Raw genomic sequence first — 20,632 nt, forward strand, 5'->3', positions numbered from 1 at the left:
CCTGCAAGAGATGTCTTGATTAGATTCTCCCTTTTCATTGAAACCTCTTTTGCTCTCCCAAAATTTGCTCTGGAGGCCTTCTGAAGCAGTGAGGGAAGTTGCAGGGAAGGGAGAACTTGGCAAAAATCACCTCCCACCTTCTGCCAGCAGGATCAAAAGCTTTCCAAGGATGGAAGAAACCCTTCCATTTGCAGAAGGCTAAGTTTCAATCCAAGTCAATAAAGTCAACATCATCCAAATCACAGCAGGCAGCTAAAACTACTATAAAAATCAATGTTATTCAGAGGCTAACTGCCCCCAAACCCTAAAAATCCTTGGTTAATTCAATTTTCACCTGCTCCTGAAAAGAAGATAGGGATGTTGCCAGGTTAACTCTGTGGTGAGAGAGTTCTACATGATACCTCCAATGTGTAATTTGAAAGTCAGTGTTCTGTAGGTACCATGCAGCTCAGCTATAACATCACAACAAACTAACCAACCAACCAACCAACCACTCCCTACCAAATTGATAGTAGAATAATGAGCACACTTGTATACATATTCAGGACAAAATGATGCTAAGCTAATTCATCTCCAGAAGTTGGAGACAAATCACATGATATAACAATCACAACCTGTCTTATGAACTCCAAGGGGCAGCTGGTTGACCATTGTTGAGTAGATGAAGCCTAGTCTTATCTAAAGAGTCAAGATAATTTGCTCTTAAATTGCTTATCCTATACCGAAGAGTCAATAGAACTGATGGCCATCCAAAGGATGTCAAGCATACCTAAGGCTAATCAGTGATGTTGTTAGGTAATTTTAGACTCTGTTTTTAAATGTCTCATGGGGAGTGGGCTTCTTAGATGTGTATATTACTTCACTTGCTTCAAAATGCAGCAACCCAGGCCTGCTTTTTTTGGTGACCCTCTGGCTTATTCTGTTGACTGGGGCCCTGGCCTTTTGCCCCCAAGTCCTGCCCTGGTGACGCTACTGTTTCAAAGGACCTGTGTTGTGCTTCTGGGATGGTGATTGTGGAGCTGGTTCATTGTGAGCATATCTCACTCAACAAGGTTGCTTTGTTGAGCTATGGTGTAGAGTCAATGGTGGCCTTGGCTCAGTGGTAGAGAACATGCATTGCATTGCAAAGGTCCTAGGTTCAATTCACAGCATCTCCAAGTAGGACTGGAAGAGACCCTTGTCTGAAACCCTGCAGAGCCACTGCTGGTCAATGTAGGTTTATACCACACACCACACCTTTGGTTCTCAAGAAGCTGCTAAACGGTAGCTTCCCTCATCATTGGCCATGCTTGGTGGGGCTGATGGGAGCTGAACTTCAGCAACTTCAGGGAGGGGAATGTCAAAGGTTCTCCACACCTGGTATAGAGAATACCAATATAAGGCAGCTTCCTATGTTCCTATAGCACTTGTTGTGAGGCCACCTTACAGTAAGCATAGCTTAGGTTACATATCTACTCAACCCACTTTCTCACTGTGCCTCTTTGGTAGTATGAATCAGGCCTGAAGCCTATTGGAACCAGACTATGTTCTTCTCAATAATACATCATTACATCTAAGTTTCTCTGGATTATACTTACTTGCATTGCTCCTTCTTCATTAGTAGATTGAGCCAGCAGTGAAGATTTGCACAAGAGTTCAATGTTGCGGATTAAGGGTACCTGGGTTTCTATAGTGTTGATGATATGACAAAAGAGAGTATTCTGGGGAGGGGTCAATTTGTACTAAGAGAAGAAGCCATTTTTGTCCCAATGCTTTTGGCCGAAATTGAAATAATGTTCTTCTTGGCTATTCGTCTACCTGCCTCCCTACCTAACTAGGAAGCTATTGTGGTAGTTGAGCAGACATAATGAAGGAGAGGAACAATTGTAAAAAGCAATAGGAAAAGTCATCTAGAGGCAAAAAACGGAGAGTCTTGTGACTCCTTAAAGACATCCAAGGGGAGTTTTCATTTCCTTCCATAACTAAGGGGTTACAGTGTGCAGCCTTTGAGATGATGGCATCTGGCTGCTTAGTTTTGCCAACCACGCAGACCAGTTGGGCATACGGGGAAAGGAAAATAAAGTCATCACACATTTTGATGGATCCAAACTCAAGCCTCATCACACAGACAAGAATTGTAAATATACTAGGTTTGGTATACAGGCAGGGGAATTATGGGTTTGGTAAAACCACTGTTTCCTTTTATGCCTAAAACCAATCACGAGAGCCTCTCCTATAGTTTCTTCTTTAAGTTGAGCCACAGAAATGGTGGCTGGCAGACAGCAAAGGGGAAGAGAGTGAAAGGATATAACAGGATGCTAAGTGAACAGGATGAGAGGCTTGACAAGTTGTCAGTTTCACTTGAGCAGGATGAAAAGGAAGTGCACAGACAACACCAGGCCTCACTCTTGACGTTTCTCAAGGCATGACAATCCCAGTCTCTGTGTCTGGGCATTTGTTATTCGGCCCCCCTCTCTGTTTTGAGGATCGAGAGAGAGAGGGGGGGGGAGGAGGCTTGTTTTCTTAAGACTATTAAGACCTTCTAAGTACCACAATCGCCATCCTATGATTGAAAGTGACAAATGTAGGCAACCCTGCTTAAAAACTGCCACTTTGCATTAGCAGAAATATCAGCTCAAGTTTTGCAATATTTTATTGCTCTGGGTTCCTCCCCCCTCCCTGCTCCTTTCTGTCTAAATGCTGTTTTACGTAAGGATGACTGAGTTGATATCAGGGAGACTTAATCTCAGCCAGGAATCCCTCGTTCCCTCCGCCCCATTAGCTACTGTCTTAAAAATGCCAAACAAAACAGAAAGTGACAGCAGTGTGGCAGCAGGCACAAGGGCCAAATATCCAAACAGCTGAGCCAGAGCTGTGTCCAGGAAACATGCTGCCCGTGTAAAGAGTTGAACATTAAAGATGCGCAGATGTGCGTATTGACTTAGATCTGAGCAGGCTGTCATTCGAGCTGGGCCTCAGACCTAGAAGCTTCTTGGTGCCAGCAAAAGCCAAATGGAAGAGGGGAAGTTTGCAGCATTAAGGAAGAGCCGTAGCCCAGTGGCAGAGCACATGCCTGGCAGGCTAAAGGTCATGGGTTCAATCCCTGGCAACTCCAGGTAGGATCAAGGAAAGATTATGTGCTTGGAATCCTGGAGAGACACTGCCAGCCAGTGTTGACAACACTGAAGTAGGTGGGTGAGTGATCTGTCTTAGTAAGGAGGCAGCTTCCTACAGGTTGTATCCAACTAAGCCATACCCAGAGCAAACCCATTGAAATTAACGTGCACGATGTAGGGTTGCCACTTGTCCTGTATAGTACATTCTTGTCCCATATTTCAATGTAAAATGCCTTATCCTGTATTGATACAGTTTTGTCCTGTATTTCTCTCTCTCTCTCTCTCTCTCTCTGCCAAGTTAGGGAAAGGGTGTGTGAAAGATCATGCATTTAAGCTCTGGGTAGCCAAGCACACACAGATTTACAGGTGTGTGTGCGTGTGTGTGTCAAATTCTAGAGGGGCCAGCCTGTTAGGCTGCAATAGGTTGTGATGGATTGCTCTGAAGTCATTTCAGCAACAGATGTGGAAAAAAATAATCATCCCTCAATCTCCCCTACTTCACCCTGTCCTGTATTTCGCCAGAACAAAGGTGGCAACCCTAAGATTAAGTCTGTTGTTTCCAGTGGGTCTACTCAGGGTTTGACTTAGTTGGGTGCAACCTTATGTTCCTATGTACAGTGGTACCTCGGGTTACAGATGCTTCAGGTTACAGACTCCGCTAACCCAGAAAAATTACCTTGGGTTAAGAACTTTGCTTCAGGATGAGAACAGAAATCGTGCTCTGGCGGCACGGCGGCAGCGGGAGGCCCCATTAGCTAAAGTGGTGCTTCGGGTTAAGAACAGTTTCAGGTTAAGAACGGACCTCCGGAACGAATTAAGTTCTTAACCCGAGGTACCACTGTAATGTTAAGAACATAACAGCAGGCTTGTTGGATCAGGCCAAAGACCCATTTAGTCCAGTATCCTGTTCCTACATGCAAGTAGGACCTGAGCCCAACAAAGTATTCATGACTAGGAGCCATTGTTAGCCTTATGCTCCATGAATTTGTCTTATGCTCCATGAATTTGGCCACCACTACATCTTTTGATGGTTTAGCTGTGTGCCGTTCTTTGTTCTGAAACTTCCAGGCTTCAGCTTTGTGGGGTGGTCCTCTCTTTTAGTATTATGAGAGATTTTTTTTCTTTTAAGTCTCTATCCACTTCTCCACACCACGCTTAATGTCATACAACAATAACATCCGGTTATTGGCCAGCTCCAAACCTGCTTATCTTCAGAGTTAACACTACAGCCCTTGCCTTCAGACCGTCCTCTGGTTTCTTCTGTGCTCTAAGTAATAAAGACATCCCAACCTGCGCTCTATAAATCGGAGAGACCACAGCAGCCCTATTACTCATTGCCCTTTGAAAATTGGCGGCATTGTCGATGCAACCTGGGTGAAGGAAATCAAAGGGAGAAGTCAAGGTACAATGAGATGCGTGGCTTGTCTTGTCTTATTTAGAAACCCTTCTCCTATTGTGCAGACAGAGTAAGGAATTTTTGCTTTCAAAACAAAGCTGAATTTGAAATCTTTGATCTTTCCTTTGTAGTCTCTGGTTTGCATAAAGGAAGGCCCAGATAAAGCCATGCCTGTAAAACAGGTTATTTATACGCCAGCTTGAGTATCCATTAAATCTTAAAGGCTTTATGAAACTGACTTTTCAATGCTCGTGGAAAAGAAGCTTTTCTTCTTTCTCACAGATCTTCCAGAGGGCCAGATGAACAAGTTGGCTGTGCGGCAAGCAGCATAAAGAGCAGCTGACATACATTTGCTAGCATCTGGGCAGGGCTTAGTCTTCTGTAGGCCTGATAGTGCTTTTAAAAAAATGCAAGAGAAATAAGAAATGCTCCTATATAGTCAGAATTTTTTTTTAAAAAGGAATGACAAAAACAGCCCCTTACAGAACATTTCTGACCTGAGCGATACCACCTTTAAGGCAAGGGAACGTTTATGCTTGTGTGATCCCTGCATGACTAAATATTTTACTGTCCCCATTCTTGTTCCTTAATACTAATACTAATAATTTTATTATTTATACCCCACCCATCTAGCAGGGTTGGCTCAGCCACTCTGGGCCGCTTCCAACACATATAAAAACAGGGAGAAATCAAATGGGTGAAGATTTCTCTGGGATTAGATTTGGCCCCTTCATTTCCTGGCCCTGCTCCTGTGCCCTTTAGCGGATGACGTTTTTCCACACTGCTGATCTACGTGCAAGAAAAAGTGATGCAGTCACTAGCCATGTGTCGCTATGGGCCAAATACACAGAGGGACCCCTGAGCGTTCAACAGAGATTGGGCTGCCCCCAGATCATTGCATCAATGTGACAGTATATAGTCTCCTTTTGCCTCTTCTTGGGAACTGAGGGAGTCAGGCAGTCACCCTGCTTATAACACCCTTCCAGCTTATCACAATACAGTGGTACCTCTGGTTAAGAACGTAATTCGTTCTGGAGGTCCGTTCTTAACCTGAAACCATTCTTAACCTGAGGTACCACTTTAGCTAATGCGGCTTCCTGCTGCTGCTGCAGCGTGATTTCTGTTCTCATCCTGAGGTAAAGTTCTTAACCTGAGGTACTATTTCTGGGTTAGCGGAGTCTGTAACCCAAAGTGTCTGTAACCTGAAGTGTCTGTTACCTGAGGTACCACTGTACCCATTTTTAGCCCTGTAATGTTCATGCCTGTTTTTAGAATCATGCAAACAGTTTTGTGGCAGTTTTCCTGTTCCAGAAGCTAGGACACTTCCAGTCTAGGCTTTCATACTCTCCAATATGGCCCAAAACTGGGACGCCATCTTCCAGGGCCTCACTCTTGTGCACATCATGTGACCCACATAAGATCACAAGATCTGTCACAAGAGACTAGGGCCCTGCGGGACTTGACATCTTTCCGCAAGGCCTGCAAGACAGAGCTGTTCCACCTTAAGCTGCTTGGAGAAAAAGGTGGGATATAAATGCAGGAATAAACATTGTTTTGGTGGGTGTGAATTAGGTAGGCTCACATTAGACTGCTAAGCAAAGCAAATTGCACCATCACCACCTTATGAACTAACCTTTGAAGGAGCAGGTACAGTGGTGCCTCGCAAGATGAAAAGAATCCGTTCCGCGAGTCTCTTCGTCTTGCGGTTTTTTTCGTCTTGCGAAGCAAGCCCATTAGCGGCTTAGCGGATTAGCGCTATTAGCGGCTTAGCGGGCTTAGCGCTATTAGCGGCTTAGCGGGCTTAGCGGATCAGCTGATAAGCGGCTTAGCGGATCAGCTGATAAGTGGCTTAGCGGATCAGCTGTTAAGTGGCTTAGCGGCTTGGGAAAAAGGGGGGGGGGACCCCGCAGGAACTCGCAAGACATTTTCGTCTTGCGAAGCAAGCCCATAGCAAATTCGTTTTGCGAAGCACCTCCAAAACGGAAAACCCTTTCGTCTAGCGGGTTTTCCGTCTTGCGAGGCATTCGTCTTGCGGGGCACCACTGTATATAGCTTGGGGATTATTCCTTGATCCTTTGCTGTCACTTGAAGCTCAGGCAAATTTAGTGGCATGGAGTGTCTTCCATCAGCCTCAGCTGGTGCCCCAGTTGCGCCCCTGTCTGTACAAGTATAGCTTAACTTCTGGCATATATGCTCTGGTAACCTCTAGGTTACTTTACTGCAACACATTATACGTAGGGCTGCCTCTGAAGGCTGTTCAGAAACTTTAGCTGGTGCAGAATTCGGTGGCTAGGTTGCTCACCAGCAGAAGACAGTTTGGATATATTACACCAAACCTGGCACAACTGCACTGGCTGCCGATTAGTTTCTGGGCCCAATTCAAAGTGCTGGTTTTGACCTCAAGACCGCAATAGCTCAAGGTCCTCCTCTTCCCAAATAAACTGCCCCAGACTCTGTGATCATCCTCCGAGGCCCTTCTTCATATGCCTTCTCCATGAGAGGTCCTGAGGATGGCAACATGAGACAGACCTTTTCTGCAGTGGTTCCCCGTTTGTGGAATGCTCTCCCCAGAGAGGTTTGCCTGCCACTTTCATAATATATCTTTAGGCACCAAGTGAAAAGCTTCCGCTTAAGCCAGGCCTTTGGCCGATTGATATCCGATGCCCTTTTAAAATGTGTTGTGGAAGGGGGTATTCTTGTTTGGTTTTGGTTTTGTTCTTGTTTTTATTGTGTTCTTTGTGGCTATATTCTGTATTCTATTCCGTGAACTAACAGAATAACTAACAGATCTTCAGATGAAGAGTGTTATACAAATTTAATAAATAAATTAATTAATGATGATGAACAGTGAATGTTGTTGGATTTAGTGATTCCCAGTATTCAACTCCCACCCCATGCAGTCTTTTGTCTTCTTTAGTCAAAACAGTCCTGCAACACCCTGAGTGTAAAAGGACCACCCGCCTAATTTTAAAATATATATTTCGTTCTAAATCTCACATCAAGGGAGGGCTGTATCAAGTGATGTATCGATAAGGCGTGTCAAATTTTTGCAACTTTCATTTTCAAAAAATGAGGGGTGCTAGAAAGCCATAACATGATTTGGGAACTTGAAATATATTTTGGTGAAATTAATATAATTTCGTTTTGCTTGGTATGTGAATTGTGTGTAAAACTGCATAGTAACCATTAAGAATGATTACCAAGTACTTGCAGTTATATATGCATATTATTTCTATTATTTATTATTTTTGTTGTTATTTAGCGTAAGATAACCAGATTTTTTTCAATGAATCTGGGGACACTTTTCAGCTTCAATGGATTTTGTATGGGGACTGATTTGTAAATCCGGGGACTGTCCCCGGGAAACGGGGACGTCTGGTAACCTTAATTTAGCGTTTCCTGACATTTTCAGAAGGTAAGATTAAGATTCTTTGGCTCTCTGAGGGCAGTTTAATTAAGCATAGATTTACCAAGCTAAATGCCCAATCACAAAAATAATAACTGATTTGAATTCCTCACCTCACACCCAAAAACATATTTTAAAGACCCCTCACTGAATAAATGTGCAAAAATTAAGTTTTATCCCCTAAGATGACTGTATTAAGCTTGACTCGGGCAGCACTTTTGCCTCAAAATGGAGCATTGGAAGGAGACAGTGTCTCTCCCCCCGCCAATTATATTTGCTGGGCCAGGAGCCACGGACCCAGAATGCCCTCCACTTCTCCTGTCACTTGGCCCAATGCGTTGTGCTCCATTTGCTTGTTCTGTAGCAACAGTTCCTTAGCAAACACCACTCTCAGTGTCCTGCTGCTATTTAATTGATGAGTCTGGTGCGCAAAGTTGTCTTGGCATAACAAAGCAGCATCTAAGTAGGGGGAGAGAGAGAGGGAGCAAAAAAATAAACAGTCGCATTCATTCCAGCTCATATCAAAACAGGGGGAAATAAATCTACGTTTCTCGCAGGAGGAAAGGGGGGAAATATATGGGGCGGAGGCAGAAAATGTAAATCATAGGAGAACATTGCATCCAGGGATACTTTTGCCTTTGGATTTTGGTTTGAAAAAGAAAAGAAAACTAGAAGCGTTTGCCCAGTCGCCTAACGCAGATTGCAAGAGTTCTGTTGTCAAAAATTTGGCTGGTTTCATTGAATCAATATGTGTGCTCGAGTTCAGATGTCTGGCTTTTTGTCCTCTCTGCTATGGTGAGATATACTGCATTTCTGTTTAAACACCCCCACTCTAAATTAACATCTATACCTGCAAATTTTATGCGAGTCTGTGCCTTCTCGTTCTCTCTATTTGGCAATGCAAAAGTCACTACAGCGGTACCTCTGGATACGAACGGGATCCATTCCGGAGCCCCGTTCGCATCCTGAAGCGAACGCAACTGGTGACTGCGCGTCTGTGCGATTCGCTGCTTCCGCGCATGCGCGTGGCGTCATTATGACAGTGCGCATGCGCGAGTGGCAAAACCCGGAAGTAACGCATTCCGTTACTTCAGGGTTGCCGCGGAGCGCAACCCAAAAGCGCTCAACCTGAAGCAACTTCAACCCGAGGTATGACTGTACACCCAGCTCAGGGCCACACATATCAGTAGGGTGAGGTAGATGTCTTAATTAATGAATGCTGGGAATGGAGAGTGTTAGCAATTTCTTGGAAGAGAGAACAGTGTGTGCTGCTTCGGCCTGTTGTGCACCACCTAACCTACCTGTGGTGGCCGCCTTGCCTGCGGTGAGGGATGCTGTCCCACCCCCAGTGCTGAAATAAGATGAAGTTGCCACACTCATCGGTTTCTGTTGTGTCTGTTTGGGTGAGACTTGTTATTCCTAAATTTGCATGTGTACATATAAATGAGCACATGCCAATATTATACAAATCTGTGTCCTCTTTTGGGATGATGGATTTCTTCTTCTTCTTTTTCACTGTGTAAGTTATCTCTGTAAGTTATCTGTGATGTTGGGAAAGATGGAGGGCACAAGGAGAAGGGGACGACAGAGGACGAGATGGTTGGACAGTGTTCTCAAAGCTACCAGCATGAGTTTGACCAAACTGCGGGAGGCAGTGGAAGACAGGAGTGCCTGGCGTGCTCTGGTCCATGGGGTCACGAAGAGTCAGACATGACTAAACGACTAAACAACAACAACAACAAGTTATCCAGTCTAACCAAGAAAGTCTGCTCACTTTTGCAGTTCTTTGCCTTATGCAACTCTTCCGTCAGTCCAGCCTGTCTCCTCGCAGAGTAATTTTTTCTACTCTTTCCTCTTGTCCAAAAGGCAGCTAGTGGAGGGTGGGCACTGAAAATGAAGAAAGCAAAACTAGGGATGGAGCCAGATTTAAAAACCTGACACCTCCCTCCTTTCAATTGGGGCATAACAACAACAACAATTTATTATTTATACCCCACCCATCTGGCTGGGTTTCCCCAGCCACTCTGGGTGGCTCCCAACAGAATATTAAAAACATGATAAAACACCAAACATTAAACAGGGCTGCCTTCTGGTGTCCCCATGTGTCCCTCAAAAAACCCTTCCTTGGGAGAAACCACTCTGTAAGGGGTGTGCCCCCCAACTCAAGAAGAAACCACTCTGTGTGGGGGGAGTGTGTGCCCCCCACTGAAGAAAGGAAAGGTTTGCATTTAAGGACATCATTAGGACAGGGTCAAAATCTCCTGTCCCGGCTGAAATTAAGCTGTGGGGACCTAACCCACTGAAGCTGACTCTAGGTCCCCTCTTTGAATTAAATTTATCATGTGGGATCTCTAGCAAAATGCAGAGCCAGTGTGGTGTAGAGGTTAAGAGCGGTAGACTCGTAATCTGGTGAACCGGGTTCATGTGTCCGCTCCTCCACATGCAGCTGCTGGGTGACCTTGGGCTAGTCACACTTCTCTGAAGCCTCACTCACCTCACAGAGTGTTTGTTGTGGGGGAGGAAGGGAAAGGAGAATGTTAGCCGCTTTGAGACTCCTTCAGGTAGTGATAAAGCGGGATATCAAATCCAAACTATTCTTCTCTTCTAATTCAGGATTTCAGCCAACCACGCCTTCCTTCCAGCATACTCCATTCCATTCCTCCAACCCGGTTTTCCTCCCCAACATTTCATCCGCATTTTGTGGTCACTGAGTATAGCTCCTCTTCCTTTAGGGTTTTTGAGGGTGGGGGCTACTTCTGCAAACCTAGGTACTATTTTGGCTGCATAACGGTCCGCAAAGAGGATTTGTTTGCTATCAGTATATAGGATTAATATGGGAAATATACATGAACCAGGATTATATTGAGGTTTTTGCAGTTCCACATTCCCTTGCAATGGACCCCTTGCACACTCTTAGACCTCTTCACCAAGACATTTCTGCCTATGAGATTGCCAATGTCTGTTGCAAGAAGCAGACCTCTCCTCCAAAGCAGTGCCTAAGGACAGCAGGCCATTTCCTTTGTCCCATTAAACTCAAAGGGTAGCCATGGGCAACTGAGTCAGCCCTTATCTGCTTGGGTCTGCCCTGCTTTCCGTTTTTTGGTTGTGGCACAGTGGGTGGGTGGGTGGGTGGAATGCTGGGAGCGATATCAACAGCCAACTGGCAGTAACAACGCGGGGCTATTGACGGCTTCTGCGGCAAAATGATTTCTTTTTTGTTCTGTCCTTGAGCTTTGAATGAACACATTCATCACTTGTGCATATAAAATGAATCTTCAGCTAAGTAAGTAAGGACCCTCAAAGGAGAGTTTATACTTTAGAAACTAGGTTAAAATTAAGTTAACAGCAGCAAAACAATGCACTTGAAAGTTCAGAACAGTCAGAGATAGTTACCATTCTTCATACATTCTTTTGTGCTTGCATTATGATACTGTATTGTTATATGAGTTTAGGGAAGTAGGCTGTAGGCTGAGATCCTTCTAATGCGTGAGTTCCCCTTCTAATTCCTGGATCCAGCACAGATACAATTGCTGGAATAATCAGACCAACCTTGTAATGGCCCGCTAAGTACATGTACGCAAACTTTTTTGTTTGTGTGTTTTTTGTATGCCCCCTTTCCACAGTTCAAATCATGCTCAAGGCAGCTAACAACATGAAAAAAATACGAAACTACAACCAGTGCTTTTTTTGCAGCTGGAGCAAACCAGAGTGCAGTTCAGGTATCTTTTAGGTGGGCACCACTGCAGGCCGGCACTCCCCCCCCCCCGCTTCTTGCCTTTACGTACTTCTGAGAATCCCCAAATGAACATTTCAAGTCAAAACGGAAGCTAGCCAGCATGTGCAAGTCTACACTTTTTGTTAGCTCTATGACTCCACCTAGTTCCTAGCTGCTCCAAGCTGCGATTGGTCAAGCTATGGGGCGGGGCCAATTCGTATTTCCTTTTCTTCAATCCATCTCTCCAGCCAGGCCTCTACCGTTGCACACATACATGTTTGCGCAAGGTCCCTTCCGAGCTGCCCATGCCATCTGCCTGAATCTAAGAGAATGAGGACCTGTACTAGAACCAGGGGCATGGGCATGGGCATCTGTTCAGGGCTGCCCCAAGTCACCTGGTGACTTACTGTAAGAATTTCATGGTGAGTTCCAGCACCTATTTTTCGTGGGAAAAAAGCACTGACTGCAGCATAACACAAAAGTAGTCACAAACAATAAACAGAACATTAAATAAATATTTAAAAGTACACAACCAAGCTGAACAATTTCCACATAAATCACAAGATCTATAATAAATAAATGAACTCTGCAAGAGGGAGGTTGCATCGCTCTTTTTAGGCTAGCTTCCAAACAGACCTTCGCCATAGCTGGTGAACCAGATTGAGCTGGTAAAAGGTATTCCCATCCACAGAGGCTACTTGGCTCCAGGAATACAGTGGTGCCTCGCAAGACGAAAAGAATCCGTTCCACGGGTCTTTTCGTCTTGCGGTTTTTTCGTCTTGCGAAGCAAGCCCATTGACGGAGTAGCGCTATTAGCGCTATTGGCGATTTAAGGGCTAAAAACGGCTTTTTAAGGGGTGGGGGATTAGCGGTTTTGCTGCTAAAATGCTTTTAGCAGCTTAGCGATTCAAAATAAGGGGTTTTGGAGCAAAAAAATTTTTTTAAATTTTTTCGTCATTTTTCGTCCTGCGAAGCAAACCCATAGGGAAATTCGTCCTGCGAAGCGCCTCTGCAAACGGAAAACCCTTTTGTCTTGCGGGTTTTCCGTCTTGCGAGGCATTCGTCTTGCGGGGCACCACTGTACTTAGGGCTTTCAGCCTTTGTTGGAAAGCTTTCAGATTTTAGGCTGCAATCCTATCAAAACAACTTCCTGTAAATGAACCCCATTGAATACAGTGGACTGTGCTTCCAAGAAAATGGCGTAAGCTGGTGCCTTAAGCAGAAAAAAGTCCTGTGAAGAGCTAAAGAAATTAAGAAACTATTGGATAGTGAAAAGAAAACACAGGAGTTACAAATAAATGAGTATAATTCATTCATTTTAAAGAGGCAAAGATGATTCAAATATCATCTGAAAACGTATTTGGAAACCATTATTACACACTGAATAGCATAAACCCAGCTTGTAAAATATGTCATGTATTGTGAACCGGCGACTGAGAAGAATTTTTTTAACACTGCAACCTGCCTTTACAGTGAGACCAGATGGCTGCATGAACTGTAGCACTCTTAGGCACGATCGTCAAGACTAATGAAATAAGATTCACCCCCTTCTTTTGTTTGGTTTGTTGGCTTGGTGTTTTTTAAGAAGGTTGCAAGCAATGACCACTAAGTCACAAGGGACTTTGTGGGCGGGTGTTAAGTGTGTTAGAGGTGTGCTTTGTCAGAAGGATGCAAGTCATTTTGGAAACATCCTCCACCCACAGCTTTGGAAATAGTTCCCAGTTTGTCCCAAAAATGGTTGTTTGTTTGTGACCCATGTTGGCTCTGATTCTGTGAGAGAAGCACGAACTGCTTGCTGTGCAAAGTTTTGATTTGTTTTTAAAAAGAAATCACATCTAAACTGATACTTGGGGGGTCACTCTTCTTGCACTTTTGCTAGAATGTGCTTCCGTGCGTGTATCACATATATACAAATGCAACTTTGGACAGTGTTGAGAACACTTGCTGTGGGTGCAGAGAGACAAGGGAGATGTCTAATTGCAGTCACTATAGCTCCAAATCCAATGAACTTGACAACAGCATCAACAGCAACTGAGATATATTCAGGCCTTCATTTTTGAAACCTGTATATCACATTTATGAGCTCTGGCTTTGATATATATAATGAGACACTCCTAGTCAACAGCTCAGTTTCTTGGGTGTTATAGAATGTTGGGTGTTATGAACATTCCAACTTCTGAGATTTGTTTGAAAAAAACTGCTAACACACAAGGAGAGTGTGGCGTGGGCGGACTGATTGCTGTTAGAGATAGGGTAGAAATTCATCCACATTTTAATGCATACCTGCCTAATTCACATTTCTCTAACCAATATGCTAAAGCAGTTATACTTCACTGTTTGCAGTTCTGTGACTTTTGCAATACAGCTCCCCCATCAAAAATCCATACAAAAAGTATATATTAGGGGAAAGTGTTCACAAAATGTTTATATTAGTGACAATAATGTTCTAAGCACATTATATTAGGGGAAATTGTAAAAAATGCATACATCCGTGCAAAATTGCATACCACATTCATAGATAGGTGAAATGTACACAAATATGCACCCAACTGAGGAATTTTGGAGAACTCTGACATTTTGGTTGGCCTAGTAAAGGGATCGCCCTAATATGGATTTTGGATTTTTTTTCTTACGGCCCAATGTAGCTACCTTTACATTTTCTATGACCTGAAAAATCCTGAATTTAGCCACTGGGATCCTAAACTGAAAGAAGAGGATCTTATAGGGCTTTCTTTTGAGGGGCTCTCCAGCTGCTAGGTTAAGTTATCCAATTTGGCTATCCAGTTACTATTTTTACATAGAGCAGCACTGTCTAAAACCAATCTCTCCTTGTGTGAATATAAGGGTTACCTTTAGTTCTGTTCTCCATCTACCAAGAAATGTGTGTGTTTTGCCTAAGGACATGGGCATTTGCAGAGGAGAGGGCAAGGGGAACAGCTGCCCGCCACGATGAATGACAATATGCAAACCCCCCTTCATTTTTTAAAGGAGGGTATGTTTCTAGCATTTGTAGAACCTGAGATGTGAGCCAAACTGTACAGGCACTATTCTTATCATTTCTGGCTGTGTGAGAAACTAGCCTGTGCCCCACCCCCTCCAACCCCTACTTTTCAGTTTCTTACATTGCCCTCTCTCCACTTTGGAAAATTCCCATGGACACCCATGCCTAAAAGATGGGAGGCAGAACTGCGTAAGCTAGTTTTTGTTGTATTTCTAAAAATGGCGGGTCTGCCATTATGTCTTTCTCCTTTCCAGGGGGCTTTGGTGCGATCCACTACCCACATAGCCCCTCATGTGGATGTCTGAGTCCTCCTTGATGGAGGATCTTCAGACTTGTAGCAGATGCAGACATGGATGTCCTGAAAAACCCAATTCCCCACCCTCTCTTTTCCCTACTCCCTATTTTGTTTACCATCCAGCCCTATTGAGAGTCTTGGAGAACTTGAGAGGTTTCCTGATTGTGGGATTTTCCTTAAGGAGCATGTGGACTACCCTGTCCTTTTGAGCTGCTGCATTGCAGAAAAGAAGCAAGACTGATTAAAACAAAACTGATTCTGGAGGAAATGGGCACATGATGCCCTAATGGAAGTTTTCAGCTCAATTTAGCAATTCTTACAGAATGAATACTATCTTGTTGTTCAAGACCCCAGGCAACCAAATGAGTTATGGAGACAAATCCTCATGTGCGGAAATGAAGGATGACACAACACTGAATATATTAAGGAAGCCCCAGATAGCCCTTTTATCTCTTTCTATTCACAATACCATTCTCAGGAGCAAGGGACCACTTTTGTCTGGCAGGGCAGGTCAAAAAGTGGTCACCCCTCCACCAGCCACTTTTCACTGGTGGGCCTCTCTGTGTGCTCCAAATTGTCCCAAAGCTGTGCAGTCTTAATTTAAACTCAGCACCAAATGCATGCCCCACTGCTTTCAACAGGGATCAGATCCATTCAAGAGCTCTGATTGGCTTGCATTCCGGGCCAAATTTAGACTGGAAAATCCCAAATGCAATGGAACATTTAATCTTCCTTGGCAGCCTTCCACAGTTGACATGGTATGACTTCATATGAATAAGAGACATGGCCTGCCAAAAATTGGCCAGCCTGGTGGGTCTAATTTGGCCATGGGCTAGAAGTTCCCCATCCCCTGCCATAAAAGGTAGCTTTTAAACCAGGGCTAGGGAATCTGTGGTCCTTTAGATGCCGTTGGACTCCAAATCCAACAACAAATCCAACTGCCAACATAGTCAGGGTCAGAGTTGATGGGAGTCCAACAACATCTGAAGGGTCCTAGGATTCCCAACCCTATTTTAAAGAATAGTTTTAATAATGTAAGAAGCATCTGCTGAATCAGGCCAATGACCCACCTAGTCTAGCATCCTGTTCTCACAGATGTCAACCAAATCACTATGGAAAACTCACAAGCAGGACCTCAGTGTAAGAGCACTCTGTCAATTAGTAATTACAAGCAACTGTCTCTCATCATGGAAGTAGCACATAACCTGTGATTTTGAGGAAGTAAAGAAGGCTAGGGAAATCTTTAATGCAGCCCACCCTACAGCTCAGAGGGACAGGAGAAATCCCAGAAGCATAATCATATCCCAGACAGCATTACTTCCATTCTCAAACTGTATTTGATCGAGCAAAGAAGAACATGTTCTATTTAGCTGATTGTAGTCTCTGGGAGCTCATGACCAGTACTTGTAAGCAGGAGAATTTGTGATGGCATTTTGAGGAGGAGGCCCAAAGTGCTACCCTATGGTATACATAGAGCCAAGAGACAGGGAGCTGCTACAGTGATCTGCACCACTTCTGCCATGTTTGTCTTCTTGCCTGAGAATGTGCAAAACTACTCCTGAAACAAGTGCAATAATAATAATAATAATAATAATAATAATATTTTTTTTAATTTATATCCCGCCCTCCCCAGCCAAAGCCGGGCTCAGGGCGGCTAACAACAATAAAACAGTACAAAAGTACAGCACAAACAACACTCTAAAACCATTCATTATAAAATTAATTAATTCAAGCCACTGGCAACCATTGGGCCAGAGCTCCACGAAGATTGCCGAGGGAGGGAGTCAGGCTGTGCCCTGGCCAAAGGCCTGGTGGAACAGCTCTATCTTGCAGGCCCTGCGGAAAGATGTCAAGTCTCGCAGGGCCCTGGTCTCTTGTGACAGAGTGTTCCACCAGATTGGAGCCACGGCCGAAAAAGCTCTGGCTCTAGTTGAGCCAGTGCAAGCTGGTTGCCTTGCTGGAAGAGAAGGTACAGCAACTGTAGGCCCACTTTTCCATATTTGAGTTACTGGGCAAAATGAGGAATTTATCAATAGAGCAGAGTGGACTGTCCTGAAACAGGGACACAGGTGGGTTGCCCCTAGAGAGCAAGAAGATTGCCCATTGCAGGAGACGAACCCCTGGAGGAATGGGGCACACAGAAGCAGGACTGTCAGGAACCATCACTGGAGCTGCAAAATCGATTCCATGCCCTCACCTCGGAAACAAATTCTGGACCATGGTCTCTGCTTCCTTGAGGAAGTTCTGGAATAAGATGGGTTTCACCACACACTGGTTGGCAAGAATGTGTCTTGCAAACCTGATCAGGAGAGCTGTAAACTAGATCCTGTGGTGGAGAGAGACAACATTACAGATGACACAGGAACACCTGGTACTGGGGATAATTTATGTGCAAGAAATTGGAATGGCACTATAGAAACCTGCTAAAGGGCAGGAAACTGCAAATAGGAAGCAGCTCATGGAAATGATTTGTGGTTTCAGTTGTCTCTATACCAATGCACAGAGTATGAGAAGCAAGCAAGACGAATTTGAATGCTTAACACAGGTTGGCAATATGTCTAAGAAGGTTGCTTACCCATTGTTCTCAAAGCTAATCATGAAAATGGCAACCTATATTTCTGAATGAAAAAGTGAAGAATATCTCCAGTTATAATTGAGAAGAAAATTTTACCTCAAGTGTAAAAAGTTTGATACACTTCTAGGCCTTTCAGGGGCTCATAATATCTTCAGCTACTTCCTGTATGATCATGTGTCATGGTGGTGGTTATTTTTATGTAGCTGTAATTTTACAGTTTTATTCTTGAGGTATATTATGCATCTTGTCACAAATTGTAGGTAAAAGGGTAATGGTAAAGGACCCCTGGATGGATAAGTCCAGTCATAGGGGACTATCTCGCTTTAGGCCAAGGGAGCTGGCGTTTGTCCACAGACAGCTTTCCGGGTCATGTGGCTAACATGACTAAACCGCTTCTGGCGCAATGGGACATAGTAAAGGACACCAGAGTGCACGGAAATGCCGTTTACCTTCTCACTGCAGCAGTACCTATTTATCTAATTGCACTGGTGTGCTTTCAAACTGCTAGATTGGCAGAAGCTGGGACAGAGCAATAGGAGCTCACCCCGTAACGAGGATTCAAACCACCGACCTTCCGATTGACAAGTCCAAAATGCTCAGTGGTTTAGACCACAGCACCACCCGTGTCCCTTTATTCTTGAGGCATATTCTGTATCTTGTCACAAATTGTATACCGCCCAACGAAGGAACCTCATTTGTAGGGCAGTCTAGAAATGAGACAAATAAATAAAAATAAAATAAATATCCCAAAGCAGATTCACACACGCACACACACACAAAAATCCACAAGCAATTAGTATCTGAGCAGAAAGGTTCAGCTATGCAAGCTAGTATGTAAATTCTTTAAATTGATTTTCTTTGTGTATTTTGATGCGGTTGTTGCCTTCCCTGGGACCTGGCAGTGAAGGGTTGGTAAGAAATCGTGCCTAATAGATCCATTGCTCCTACTTGTTTGATTTTGTTAAGGACTTCGTCTTACTAGCAGATATGGGAACTGGTAATAACATTTGCTCACAGCCAGTCATATAGCAATATGTTATAACTGGGGTGGCGGTGGAGTGAACGGCCATTCCCACATTAGGCGACTGGATAGCAAGAATCTGGGAAACAGGCCATATGGCAAAACCAAGTGATATTATACAAGTGAGGGAAGGCAGACAACTTGATAAGCTATTCACTGAAAAGCGGAGCAGCTTTGTTATGTGTCAGTGTAACAAGACTCAAGAAAATGTCCAACCATATGCACTACCGGAAATGCTTTGAAGCGTAATAACTGGTACGTTTATCCTTAAATTTATATTTATGGGTTTTTTTCTGTTCTAAGATTGGCTTTTAATGTTGTTTGTTTGTTATGTGCATTTTCCCCATCTGAAAATAAAATGAAAACAAACCCTCTTTATAATAATATTCTGCACTGTTACCAATACATAATCTATCAGGACTGGCATCAGGGGTTGGTATTAATGTTTTTTTTTTTGTTATGTACCTGTACATTTTTAATATGAAGGAATTGAATTTAAAAAACAAGAAATCCAATAAATTGGTATCATCTGACCAGGGCTGGCATCAGGGGTCAGCACTGTTGACCTCACTCCTTTGCATGGTCCGTGCCCTGGTCAACTCCTGGAACCTCCTCACTCCACTCCAAGTCTTGTCTCTTCTGTCAGTTCTGTTTCCCCTCCCTCTCCAAACATGGGGGGGGGGGCAAGAGTGGGGAGGAGATTGGACTGCTCTCCCCCATGACAGGTGTACAGATGGGCTCAGAAAGAGATGACAATGGAATGGGTGGCAAAAGATAGTGGCACAGGTGTGAACTGTTCAGAGAGGAGGAGGTCCAAGGCCACCTCACAACCTGAAGGCAGCACTATAACTCATCCCGTGTGAATGACGCTCCACTGCCCCATCTTTTCCTCCCTTGAGTTCCTCTGCTCCTTTTTTCTTTTCTTTTCCACAGCAGGGAGAAAACATGATAATGATGGAATTTAACCAAGATTAGTCCATCATATGCTTCATTCAGTTTGGGGATTTGATAAAAGGTGAGAGAGGGAGAGAGGGAGAGAGAGAGAATCAAACAGGCACGATACCAGAGGTTTAAAAACCAATCAGCCACTGTTTATGTAAATGCCTTCCACAAAAATGTCAATGGGATTTATGGAACGGCAATATTGTGCTCACGTGCAGCCGAGAGAAATTGACACCAAACTGTTTTGCTAGTGCTGTGAAGAAGAAGCACACTTGATTTGTTGGGGGCTGTGCTGTTGTTGTTTATTAAGCTGACGCCACTGTCTCTTTGCTGGAAAAGCCCCGAGCCCCGAAAAGTAAGCAAGAAGGGGGATTTATTATTCGGTTCTGAAGAGCAATTTTGAAGTTTCGAAGAGAGGAAACTTGGGGTCCTCAGAGGATTATAAAGCATTCAGAACCAGCTCAATACACTTTGCCACCAGAGGCAGCCCATCAGAGGCTATTATTATTAAGATTTATTTATTTAAAACCTTCTAAACCACCATCACTTTTATATGCCTGTTGTTTTTGTCCATGGAGTTTTCTTGGCAGGGATACTGGAGTGGCTTGCCGGTTCCTGCTCCAGGTGGATCTGAAGCTCAACATAAAAAAAACCCCTAAGATCATGGCTACTGGTCCCATCACCTCCTGGCAAATAGAAGGAGAAGAAATGGAGGCAGTGAGAGATTTTACTTTCTTGGGCTCCATGATCACTGCAGATGATGACAGCAGCCATGCAATTAAAAGACGCCTGCTTCTTGGGAGAAAAGCAACGACAAACCAAGACATCACCTTGCCAACAAGGTCCGTTAAAGCTATGGTTTTCCCATTAGTGATGTATGGAAGTGAGAGCTGGACCATAAAGAAGGCTGATCGCCGAAGAATTGATGCTTTTGAATTATGGTGCTGGAGGAGAGTCCCATGGACTGCAAGAAGATCAAACCTATCTATTCTTAAGGAAATCAGCCCTGAGTGCTCACTGGAAGGACAGATCCTGAAGCTTAGGCTCCAATGCTTTGGCCACCTCATGGGAAGAGAAGACTCTCTGAAAAAGATTGAGGGCACAAGGAGAAGGGGACGACAGAGGACGAGATGGTTGGACAGTGTTCTCAAAGCTACCAACATGAGTTTGACCAAACTGCAGGAGG

The sequence above is a fragment of the Podarcis tiliguerta genome, assembly GCF_965153285.1.
Source record: "Podarcis tiliguerta genome assembly, chromosome: 3".
Taxonomy (NCBI): domain Eukaryota; kingdom Metazoa; phylum Chordata; class Lepidosauria; order Squamata; family Lacertidae; genus Podarcis; species Podarcis tiliguerta.